This window comes from Chionomys nivalis, chromosome 8 (assembly GCF_950005125.1).
Source record: "Chionomys nivalis chromosome 8, mChiNiv1.1, whole genome shotgun sequence".
In the NCBI taxonomy this organism is placed as follows: domain Eukaryota; kingdom Metazoa; phylum Chordata; class Mammalia; order Rodentia; family Cricetidae; genus Chionomys; species Chionomys nivalis.
The window spans coordinates 78444399-78455380 of NC_080093.1; positions in this window are offsets into that span (position 1 = coordinate 78444399).

Genomic DNA, 10982 nt, shown 5'->3' on the forward strand with positions numbered 1-10982 from the left:
TGAAGAAACAGGTGCCAAGAACCGCGGCAGGAACCCAGCATCACTCAGCACAGCTGGCTGAGTACTGGTGGCCGATGCATTCCGTACTCACCTCATTGTGACCAGACACCCCCCAAAAGTAACTTAAAGGAGGAAGTGTTGGTTGGTTTGGGCTCACGATAGGGGCACAGTGGTGGCAGGAGGCTGCTTGTCCTCGTGCGGGTGGATTGGGTAGCAGACAGAGGTGGTTGCTGACTCTGGGTTGGCTTCCTTCCCCACGTTTGTTTGTTTGTTTGTTTGTTTGTTTGTTTGTTTGTTGTTTGTTTCTTCTGCAGTCTAGGACGCCAGCCCACAGGGTGGTGCTGCCTACATTCAGGGTGAGTCTTCCCTCTTCAGCTGAACTGCTCTAGAAACGCCCTCATAGACGGACCTAGAGTTACAGCTCCTTGGTGATTATAAATGCAGACAAGTTGACAGTGAAGACTGGCCCTCACATTCCTAAAAAAGACATGCCCACCCCTGAGTATTACCTTATTTGGAAAATGGATATAATTTTTGCAGGTATAATTAAAGATCTTTGAATTTAAAACTCTTAATCATCTCTTGATGAAGCCCAGGGGATTACCCATGTAGACACAAAATAAAAATCTGAGTCCTTATAAGAAACTGGAAAAGGAGCAGGGTGGTGGTGGTGGTGCACATCTTTAATCACAGCACTCAAGGAAGCAGAAGTAGATGGATTTCTGTGAGTTTGAGGTCAGCCTTGTCTAAGAGACCTGGGGAGCAAGTTCCAGGACAGCCAGGGCTGCAGAGAAACCCTGTCTTGAAAGCAAAGCAAAGCAAAGAAAAGAAAAGAAAAGGAAAAAAAAAAAAAAAAAAAAAAAAACAGGAAAGGAGACAGAGTCCCAGAGGAGAGGTCCATGTGTGGGCATAGGCAGGGGCTGGAGTTTTACAGCCACAAACCTGGAGTGCCTGGAGCATCCGGAGGTAGAAGAGACAGGAAGGATGTTCTCCTTGGAACTGAGCCCAGCCCTACTGACACCTTGATTTCAAAATTCCGTTCCACAGAACTGGAAGTACAGAAATTCATTGTGTCCTTGTTGCTGTGACAGAATGCACAACAAGCCACTTAAGGGACCGTGGTGAGTGTGATGCCCTCCATATTCTCGGGCATCAGAATACTTGGTCCCCAGTTGGTGACACTTTTTGGGTAGGTTTAGGAGGTGTGTGGCCTTGCTGGGGGAAGTATGCCCCTGGGAGTAGACTTTGAGGTTTCGAAAGCTTTGTTCCATTTCCAATGCTCTCTCTCTCTCTGCCTCTTGGTTTGAGACATGAGCCCTCCAGCTGTCCCTGCTGCCATCACTGCCTGTGAGGTCCCTGTAAGCGTCACAGCTGGGAGGAAACATCTACTCCGTCCACACGGAGTGAGAAGGAAAGCCAAGCCGGGTCAGGATGATTAAGTTAGCTGGGTGCTGGTTCAAACTTCAGGAGTTTGACACCAAGCCAGTTTATTTCAGACACATTTAAGTCCAGTAGAGTTTTGGAAAAGAGTTTCCTAGTAACAACTATCCCAATCCCACGTGCACAATAAAGCTTAAGGAGTGACTACATTGAAACTCTCTTGCAAAAGTGACCTCTACCACGAAGATGGGTTTTATAGCTCAAGGGCTAGGCGCTGGAGAAAGTGTAAAGGTCAGTACAGGTGACGTCTCACCTAAGGATGGGTTCTATTGCCTGAGAAACAGGGCCAAAGATAAAGGTCTAGGGAGGGAGCGTCTGGGATAAACATTCTGGGGGATCTGGGTGGGGCCTGACTCAAGAGATAGCAAAGGTCACCTACTCCTAGGTTTCTGGGTGGAAAACAGGTTGTCTCCATTGAGAGGACAATCCTGCATGACTAACATTCCTGGTTTCTCCAGTGTTCATCTATGAGCCATTGGTGCCCTCCACACCTGCCTCCTTCCACGCCTCTCAGCCGTGATGGTGATGGACTCTTATCCCTCAGGGGCCACAATTCCTAATAAACCCTTCCTTCCATTAGTTGTCTTTGACATGGTGCTTTGTCACAGCTGCAGAACAGTAACCAGTACAGGAAGGAAGAACTTATTTTGGCTTGTGGCTTAGAGACTGTCTGAGGCACAGTCTAGCATGGTAGGGAAGGCATGGGGGATGGGAATAGACTTGTTCACATCCAGGTGGATCAGGAAGCAGAGAGCTCTGGGGGGGTGCGGACAAGGCATAACCCTCAGAGGCACCCTCACCCCCACCCTGTGACTGGCTTCTTGCAGTCATGTCTCCCATGACAAGGTCCCATGGCCTCTGCAGACAGCACAGCCAGCTGGAGACCAAGCCATCAAACCTCATCCTGTGTGGCCATTTCACACTCAAACCACAGCACTGAGAGATGAGACCTGGGCGGTTTTAAGTCATCGGATGTGTCGTGATTTCACCGCAGACACAGGAGACTGAAACACTCAGCAAATACAGTCAAGAGCGGCGAGCTTTGTTCCAGAATGAACTCCGGTGGTCCCATGGATGATGATACCCTTAGTGCGTGCAAGTATAGTCTGTGATGTTCTCGAAACAACCAGATTGCTAAGCAAAGCTTCTCGCAGAATGTAACCTGCCATTAAGCAAATGCCTGACCATATTCATCAGAGATTACCCTGTCTTGGACACTGTTCTGGGAGCCAGGGCTACATTAGTGAAGAGACATAGGTCTGAGTCTGTAGCTCCCTTCAGGAGGGCAAGGATGACACGTATTCCACACCCCGTGCAGCCACAGCATGTGGTGTGGGTAGAGGGCAGAGGACAGCATCAGACACCAGCTCTCCTTCCGCTGGAGGAGCGCTGGAGGAGCACTGAATTGAGATGCACGCCACTGCGCCTGTGTTTTTAAGGGTTTGTGGAGGTTTGAACACTGATCTTCACGATTTTGAAGCAAGTGCTTTACCCATCTCCCTAGTCCCAGATGGAAATTTTAAACATTTTCAACACACAGTTTGTTGACTCTAAGGAGGTAGAAAGCCAACTGTTTCATAGAGCAGGGGGTGAGTGATGTTTGAGAGAAAAATAAAGTGGGGTGTGAGACCAGAGAGTGGTGGGACTGCTGTCCTAGGGTCGCATGGGCAGGGTTAAGGGAGATGTCCCTGATAGGAGGATTTTGAGTAAAGATGTAGAAAAAGTGAGGGAGTGATATATGAGTCACTTGTCAGGGGAATGGCAAGGATAAAGGAGGGAACAGCACAGAGAGGGAACAGTAAAGATGGTTTGCTTCTTGTCAATGTGACAAAAGCTAGAATCATCTAGGAAGAGGGAACCTTAACTGAGGAATCGCCTCTGAGGTCATTCGAATAGCCGTGACCCCCACTGGCTCTATATTTAAATGTTTAGTCACCAGGGAGTCTGAAAGAATTAGGAGGATTAGGAGGTGTGGCCTTGTTGGAGGAAGTGTCGCCAGGGAAGGACTATGAGGTCTCTAACACCTGTGCCAGGCCCAGTGAGTCTTTTTTTTTTTTTTTGGCTGTCTGGGGATCAGGATGTAGCTCAGCTACTTCTCCAGCACAATGTCTGCCTGTGTGCCACCATGTTCCCCTCCTCCCCCCCTGGAGGATAATGAACTAACATCTGATAATGAAAGCTGTAAGCAGGCCCCCAGTTAAATGTTTCCTTTTATCAGAATTGCTTTGGCCCTGATGTCTCTAAGAGAGCCTCCATCAGATTGACCCATGGGGGAATTTTGTTGATTAATGAATGATGTCGGGGGGGGGGGGGTCCAGTCTACTGTGTGTGTGGTACCACCCCTGGGCAGGTGATCCTGGGCTGTTTAAGAAACAGGGCAAGCAAGCCACGGAGAGCAAGGCAGCAGGCAACATCCCCCATGGTCCTAGATCAGTTCCTGCCTCCGCGTCCCCTGAGTTCGCGCAGTGATGGAGTGTGGCCTGGAAGTTGACCTTGATCAGTGTTTTATCACAGCAACAGAAAAAATAACTAAAGTAATCAGGGAGCAGCAAGGGAAGGGGATGCCAAGCCTAAAGACGGGAATGTGACAGAGGAACGGAGGACAGGGAGTGTGGAGAAGAGAGGAGAGGACACAGAGAGGACTCGAAATGATGGGCACCACTTTCAGCAGGGTCTCAGAGACTATGGGGGCCAGGTTTGGGGATTTTATTCTAAACACAGAAAGCATGACAAGTTCCTGTTGTGGACTATTCCTTTACACGGTGTGGAGACATGTCACTGTGGCTGGTTAATAAAGAGCTGAATGGCCAACAGCTAGGCAGGGAGAGGTTAGGTGGGACTTCTGGGGACAGAGCACTCTGGGAAGAAGAAAAGGTGAAGTCACCAGCAGACATAGCGAGAACAAGACATGCAGGAGAAGAAGTAAAAGCCACAAGGCACATGGCAATGCATAGATGAATAGAAATGGGTTAAGTTACAAGAGCTTAATTTCATAATAGTAAGTCTCCATGTGGTTTTCTGTGAGCTGGTAGCCCAAAGGAAAAGCTTGCTTCAGTTTCAGAACAGAGGCCCGTGTGGTTTGATCAGGGTGTAGAAAAGCCACTCCGGTGCTGGGTCAGGAGTTTGGGGGTCAGGAGTAAAGGACGAAGGGTCCGGTAGGGTGCTGCTGGTACAAGGCAGGCAAGCGAGGCAGACGCCATTTGATTACAGTGGCTGGATAGGGCTTTACCTGAGGCAGAGACACACAGGGCTTAGAAATGTCAGGTGCTGATCCCAGCACCCAGTACTGTGCTGTGACTGCACCCCGACTACCCAGCACCCTGATTCTTTTTACTGTCCTTATTATTTTGCTTTGAACAAAACAGAAGTTTATTCTTAGCCCTAAATTTGAGTATATAGTCCATTCAGACCTGCTGGCTCAACAGACCAGGGATCTATGTGCCTTCACTGTTGGAATATAAAATGTCTTCCGATGGTTCATATGTCAGGGTTCCAAGTTGGTCTCACTATTCTAGGAGGTTAGTGGTCCTAGGTGGAAGGAAGTGGGCCACTGGGGTTTGATTTTGAAGGGGATACCTGGTTTCGGCTTTCCATCCTGCGCACCATGAGATGAAGCAGCCCCTCCCCCCACCTGCTGCCATGGAACACCCATTCTGCTGTGGCCTATGCGTGGAGCCCAGTGACCACTGAGCCCTTGAAGCTGTGGTCAGAGAGAAGGAAACCCAAATGGTGTCGTGGTGGCACACACTTTCAGTCCCAGCACTGGGGAGGCAGAGGCAGGCGGATCTCTGTGAGTTTGAGGCCAGCCTGGTCTATAAGAGCTAGTTTCCAGGGGCTGGAGAGATGGCTCAGTGGCTGAGAGCTTTGCCTGCTCTTCCAAAGGTCCTGAGTCCAATTCCCAGCAACCACATGGTGGCTCACAACCATTTGTAATGGGGTCTGGTGCCCTCTTCTGGCCTGCAGGCATATACACAGAATACTGTATACATAATAAATAAATAAATAAATAAATAAATAAATAAATAAATAAATAAATAAATTTTTAAGAGCTAGCTTCCAGGAAAGGCTCCAAAGCTACAGAGAAACCCTGCCTTGAAAAAAGAAGGCAGGGGGAGAAATTCTTTCTGTAACTTATTCTGTCCAGTATTGGGGGAAAGGCTGTGTAAAAATCCCTAATGCTTTGTCTCCAAGGTCAAGGTCAGCAAATCTTCATGTGCTCACCAAGCTGAGATTTTTTTCTTTTCTTTTTGGCATCAAGTAACTAATTGGTTTTTAGAAAAGGGTCTTGCTCTGTAGTCTTTGAAATAAAGTCTTGCTCAAGTCTATGGACTTGAAGTCATGATTCCCCCTGCCTGAGCCTCCTGAGTGCTAGGATTATAGATGTATATTATTATGCCTGATTTATGGTCTTAAGTAGTTAAGGAAAAAATTCAACGTATTGCTGTGTAACAATCCTCTTGTACACTGTAAAGATTTGTTACTCGAATTGTTTTAATAAAACGCTGACTGGCCAGTAGCCAGGCAGGAAGTATAGCCAGGGTGACCAAACTAAGGATGATGGGAAGGAGAAGGGCGGAGTCAGGAGTCACCAGCAGACGCAGAGAGATCAGAAGACAAAGGTGTCATGCTAATAAAGGCACCACCACGTGGCAGAGTGTAAATAAGAAATATGGGTTAATTTAAAATGTAAGAGTTAGCTAGTAAGAAGCCTGAGCTATCAGCCAAGCATTTATAAGTAATATTAAGCCTCTGAGTCAGTTATTTGGGAAGTGGCCACTGGGTATTTCGGACTAGGTGGGCAGGAGAGATATATCCACTTACAGTGTATATTTCAGGATATGAGATTGTTTAGAAATTCAGGCTTCAGCATCTATAAATAAGCAGTACAGTCAACTCCATCCCCTCATTGATCTGCTTTCTGAAGCTGCTACAACGATTTGGGGTCAGGGATCCCCCAAGCATGGATGTTGTGCAAATTCTAATTGTTCTTAATAAAAACCCAGAGTCAGGTATTAGGGGGCAAAAGCTGAGAGGTCAGAGAAACAGTACAGCCAGTCACTAGAGATACCTTGTACCTCTATCGAATCCTCAGACCAAATGGGTGATCCTGTCCTCAGGCTGCCTTCTCTGACTGATTGCTTCAGACTGCACCTCAGACTGCACCTCAGACTGCATCCTCAGACTACATCTGCAGACAGCACCTCAGACTGAATCCTCAGACTACACTCTCAGACCACACCCTCAGACCGCACCCTCAGACCACAGCCACAGACAGCATCCTCAGACTGCATCCTCAGACTGCACCTCAGACTGCACCTCAGACTGCATCCTCAGACTGCATCCGCAGACCGCACCCTCAGACCGCACTCTCAGACCACACTCTCAGACCGCACCCTCAGACCACAGCCACAGACAGCATCCTCAGACTGCATCCGCAGACTGCATCCTCAGACTGCATCCTCAGACTGCATCCGCAGACCGCACCCTCAGACCACACTCTCAGACCGCACCCTCAGACCACAGCCACAGACAGCATCCTCAGACTGCATCCGCAGACTGCATCCTCAGGCTCCACTGACTCTTGTCTCCTCCCACCTTTTATTCCTCTCTCCTCCCAGCCATATCCCTTTCTGTCTCCACCTCCATAGTGCTGGGATTAAAGGTGTGAGTCCCCCACCACCACCTGGCCTCTAGTGGCTTAGCTCTGCACTCTGATCTTAATTTGTTAAAACACAAACAAAATATCACTACACATGGAGACATTCTGACTCTGATACATGCGTCAGTCTTCATTCAAAAGTGTTTCTGCAGAGGTAAACAACATGAGATGAAGTCATACTAGACTAGGGTGGGCCTTAAAACCGATTGACATCTTTCCCCTTCACTCATGGTCCTGGTTGTTGAACCTTGGCCCTCACACATACTAGGCGAGTGCTCTAGCGCTGAGTTACCCACATTCCAAGCCCATTCTGCAGTTTTTAAAGTTCTGACGCAAGTTTTCCCTAAACTGTCCGTGCTGGCCTTGAACCCACTGTAGGCCTTGGACTTGGGATCCTCTTGCTTCCGTCACCCAGACCAGCTGGGATGACAGGGTTGCGCCCCCACATCTGGAGTGACTGATTTTGTTGTTTTTTGTTTTTTGAGATGAGGTCTCACTCCAGCTCAGGCTGGTCTAGTATTTACTATGTAGACCAGTCTGGTTTCAAACTCATAGAATCCTCTTGCCTTAGCTTCCCAACTGCTGAAATTACAAGGATGTGAGCCACCACGCCCAGCTTACAACTGACATTTCAAAATCAAGAGAGAGAGATTTGGAGACCGAGATGCCAGCAAACCTACAGGGAAGAGATGGTGGAGGTTGCAATGCTATGAGCGCAGGCTAAGGAATGCTAAGGACTTCCAGGAGAAGCTAGGACAGGCTTGAGTCTGGGTCTTTAGTAGTTTTGCTATAGAAGCCTCTAGAACTATGAAGAAATTTTGTCTTTTTGCTATTTTGAGACAGGAGTTCACTATGTAGCCCAGGCTGGCCGTAAGCCTATGATCCTCCTATCTCAACTTTCCGAGTATCAGGATTACAGGCAGGTGCCCCCAGGCCTGGCAGTTTCATGTTTAAGCCACTCTTTTGTACAGCTTTGTTCTGGGGGCCCCAGGAAGTGAACAGAGCTTCTCTGGGGCTGCTGAGCAGACGTCGTGGAGGTCAGGCTCACGGTCTGAAACTACCCACAGGGTGGGTCCTCACAGAAGTGTTTGTCGAGCTTTGTTCTACAGGGTTGCCATTATTTGGGTGGTAGGAGATGGCGTGCCACCGTATCTGGTGGGGGGGAATTAACCACCCAGTAGGTGACTCAACCCTCCCTCCCCTAGAGATGCAGTGAGCAGAGCCAAGCAAGGTTAAGACATAAACAGGGCAGCCTCTGCTCTGCCTCACTCTCTTCCTTCAGCACTGTGACTTTCTCTGGGGGAACACCCCTGCCACAGTGACCCTGCGTCCTGTTCCCAGGGCTGGGTACCCAGTGTGTTAGTCAGCTTGGACTGACTGCAAATGCCACAGGTGGAGTGAGTTTAACAATGGGACTTTATCTGCTGCGCCTGAGTCTGGAGGCTGGGAGGTGAAAGATGAGTTCTGCCAGGCTTCGGCTTCTGAGGGGGGCTGCTTCCCCGGCTTGAAAATGGACACCTCTGCCTGGGTCCTCATGATCTTTCCTTGGTGAATGTGCACAGCCAGGCATCCATGTCTCCTCACAAGGCCACAGATCCTATCAGATGGGGGCCCTGTCTTTACCTCATTTAACCTTAGTGAACTCCCCAAAGGCCTTTCTTCAAATTCAGTCATCTTGGAGGCTAGGCTTTCACGTAGACTCTGGAGGTGGGAGCACAGGCCCAGGGAAGGCAATCAGTGCCTTTTCTTACCTGGTCACTCCTCACACGTGGCCTGACACTATCCCAAGGATAGCATTGGTTACAACTGCTCGGAAAGCAAGATTCTCTTTCCCTCTGAACCCAGAAGAAACGTGAGGCTAGGCCATGGCTCATAGAGGTGACCTGTCAAAGCACAGCCCGTTTAGGAGAAATCAGAGTTAAGAAGCAGAGGGAAGCAGATACATGTGGAATTATGGGACCTAGGGTCAGCTGAATCTGAAGCGGGTTCACCATGCTTGGTTCACTGCACTGACAATACAGTGTGTTTTTTCTTAAAAGGTGCCTAGCTGTATTTCTGTCCCTCTCAACATGTTAGCTAGTCTATAACCTCTTATCTAATATTTATTCTGTCCAGTCAGCCTCTTTTCATGCCTGTCATTACCCAAGAGGCCCATGGACAAAGTCGCTGTGACGGTAGAGAGGCAGGTTAGGTATGAGCTCTCTGCAACTTCCACTCACCAAAACTGACCCCGCTACAGCTGCTGCTGAGTTCCCCATCTGCCAACAACAGAGACCAGCACTGAGCCCCAGATATGGTACCATTCCCTAGGAATGAAGGTATGGGTCATTCCTTCAGGAAAAGAGCCAAGATCTGCCGAGGTGGTACTTGCTGAGGGTAGAGGAAACATAGAACGGGTAGCAGAGAGAGGTAGTTATAAATACCAGCCGAGACCACGAGACCAGCTGCAGACAGGAGGATCATAATTGACGTGTTTCTGTTGTACCTTTGTTAAGAACGTCTGTGCATATGAACAAATACATTAAGCATTCACTTTCTTTTATTTCTCTGTCATATAATATAGGATGAGATAATATCAGTGATTATTATGTTTAGGTCATGAGACGCTAAAAGACTAAGCATTCCTCAAGGGACATTGCCACCTATTCCAAAATATATACTGCATTAGCAATTGTATGTGGCTAGTTACGTCATGTTTGGCAAAATTATGACCTGGTTATTGTTTTCATTTGGGAATTATGCATGCCATAAGGATGTGACTGAGGAGCAGGTTGTCAAGGGGTGGGTGTGTGATGGCAAATCTTGGTTGTCATCTTGCCTACATCCGGCACCAACTGAAACCCAAGCCGCTGGCCACTTGGATTTTCTTCACTGATCATTTGAAGTGGGACTATCCACCCTAAATCCGGGCCTCAGATTCTGGTGTCATCCCAAATAAAAGATCAGGGAAGAGGAAAGCTTTTGCTTTTTGCCTACTTGTCTTCACTCTTGATGGCAAGGGCATCCCTGCTTGGTTTCTGCTGCGGAGCACTGCCCCACTGATGGCAGAGCCTACTTCTTTGGAATGCCAACATGGACTGAAGACCAACAGCTACTAGGAATCCTCTGGGACTCCGGTACCAGCCCAGATGGGATCCAAAACATGTCTGGAGGCTGGGGAGATGACTAAGTCAATAAAACACTTGCCTTACAAAGGTGAAGACCCTAGTTCCACCCCCAGAACCACTGCGGGGACGCTGACCATGATAGCACTCTTTTGTAGTCCCAGCACCTGGCAGGTGGAAACAATCTGATCTCTGGAGCTCACTGGCTAGCTGAATCAGCAACCTCAGGCCCCAGTGAGAGACCCTGTCTCAAAGACCAAGGTGGACTCAAGGAATAGCAGCCAAGGTTGATTTATAGCCTTTGTATATGCATGTGAATGAACAGATGCACGCTCATACACACACACACACACACACACACACACTTCTGCTTAGCACTAACTGGTTCAATCAAACTCTCCTAGTCTAATGTGATATAGGTGGGTCATCTGTCTATGTGTTATTTTTTATTGGTTAATAAAGAAACTGCCTTGGCCTTTGATAGGACAGCAGCTTAGATAGGCGGAGTAGACAGAACAGAATGCTGGAAAGAAGGGAAGTGAGGCAGACACCATAGCTCTCCTCTCTGAGATGGACGCAGGTTAAGAATCTTCCCGGTAACCCACCACCTCGTGGTGATACACAGATAAATGGAAATGGGTTAATCAAGATGTGAGAGTTAGCCAATAAGAGGCTGAAACTAATGGGCCAAGCAGTGTTTAAAAGAATACAGTTTCTGTGTAATTATTTCGGGTGTAAAGCTAGCCTGGTGGCGGGATGCAGCCCGCCGCACCTACTAC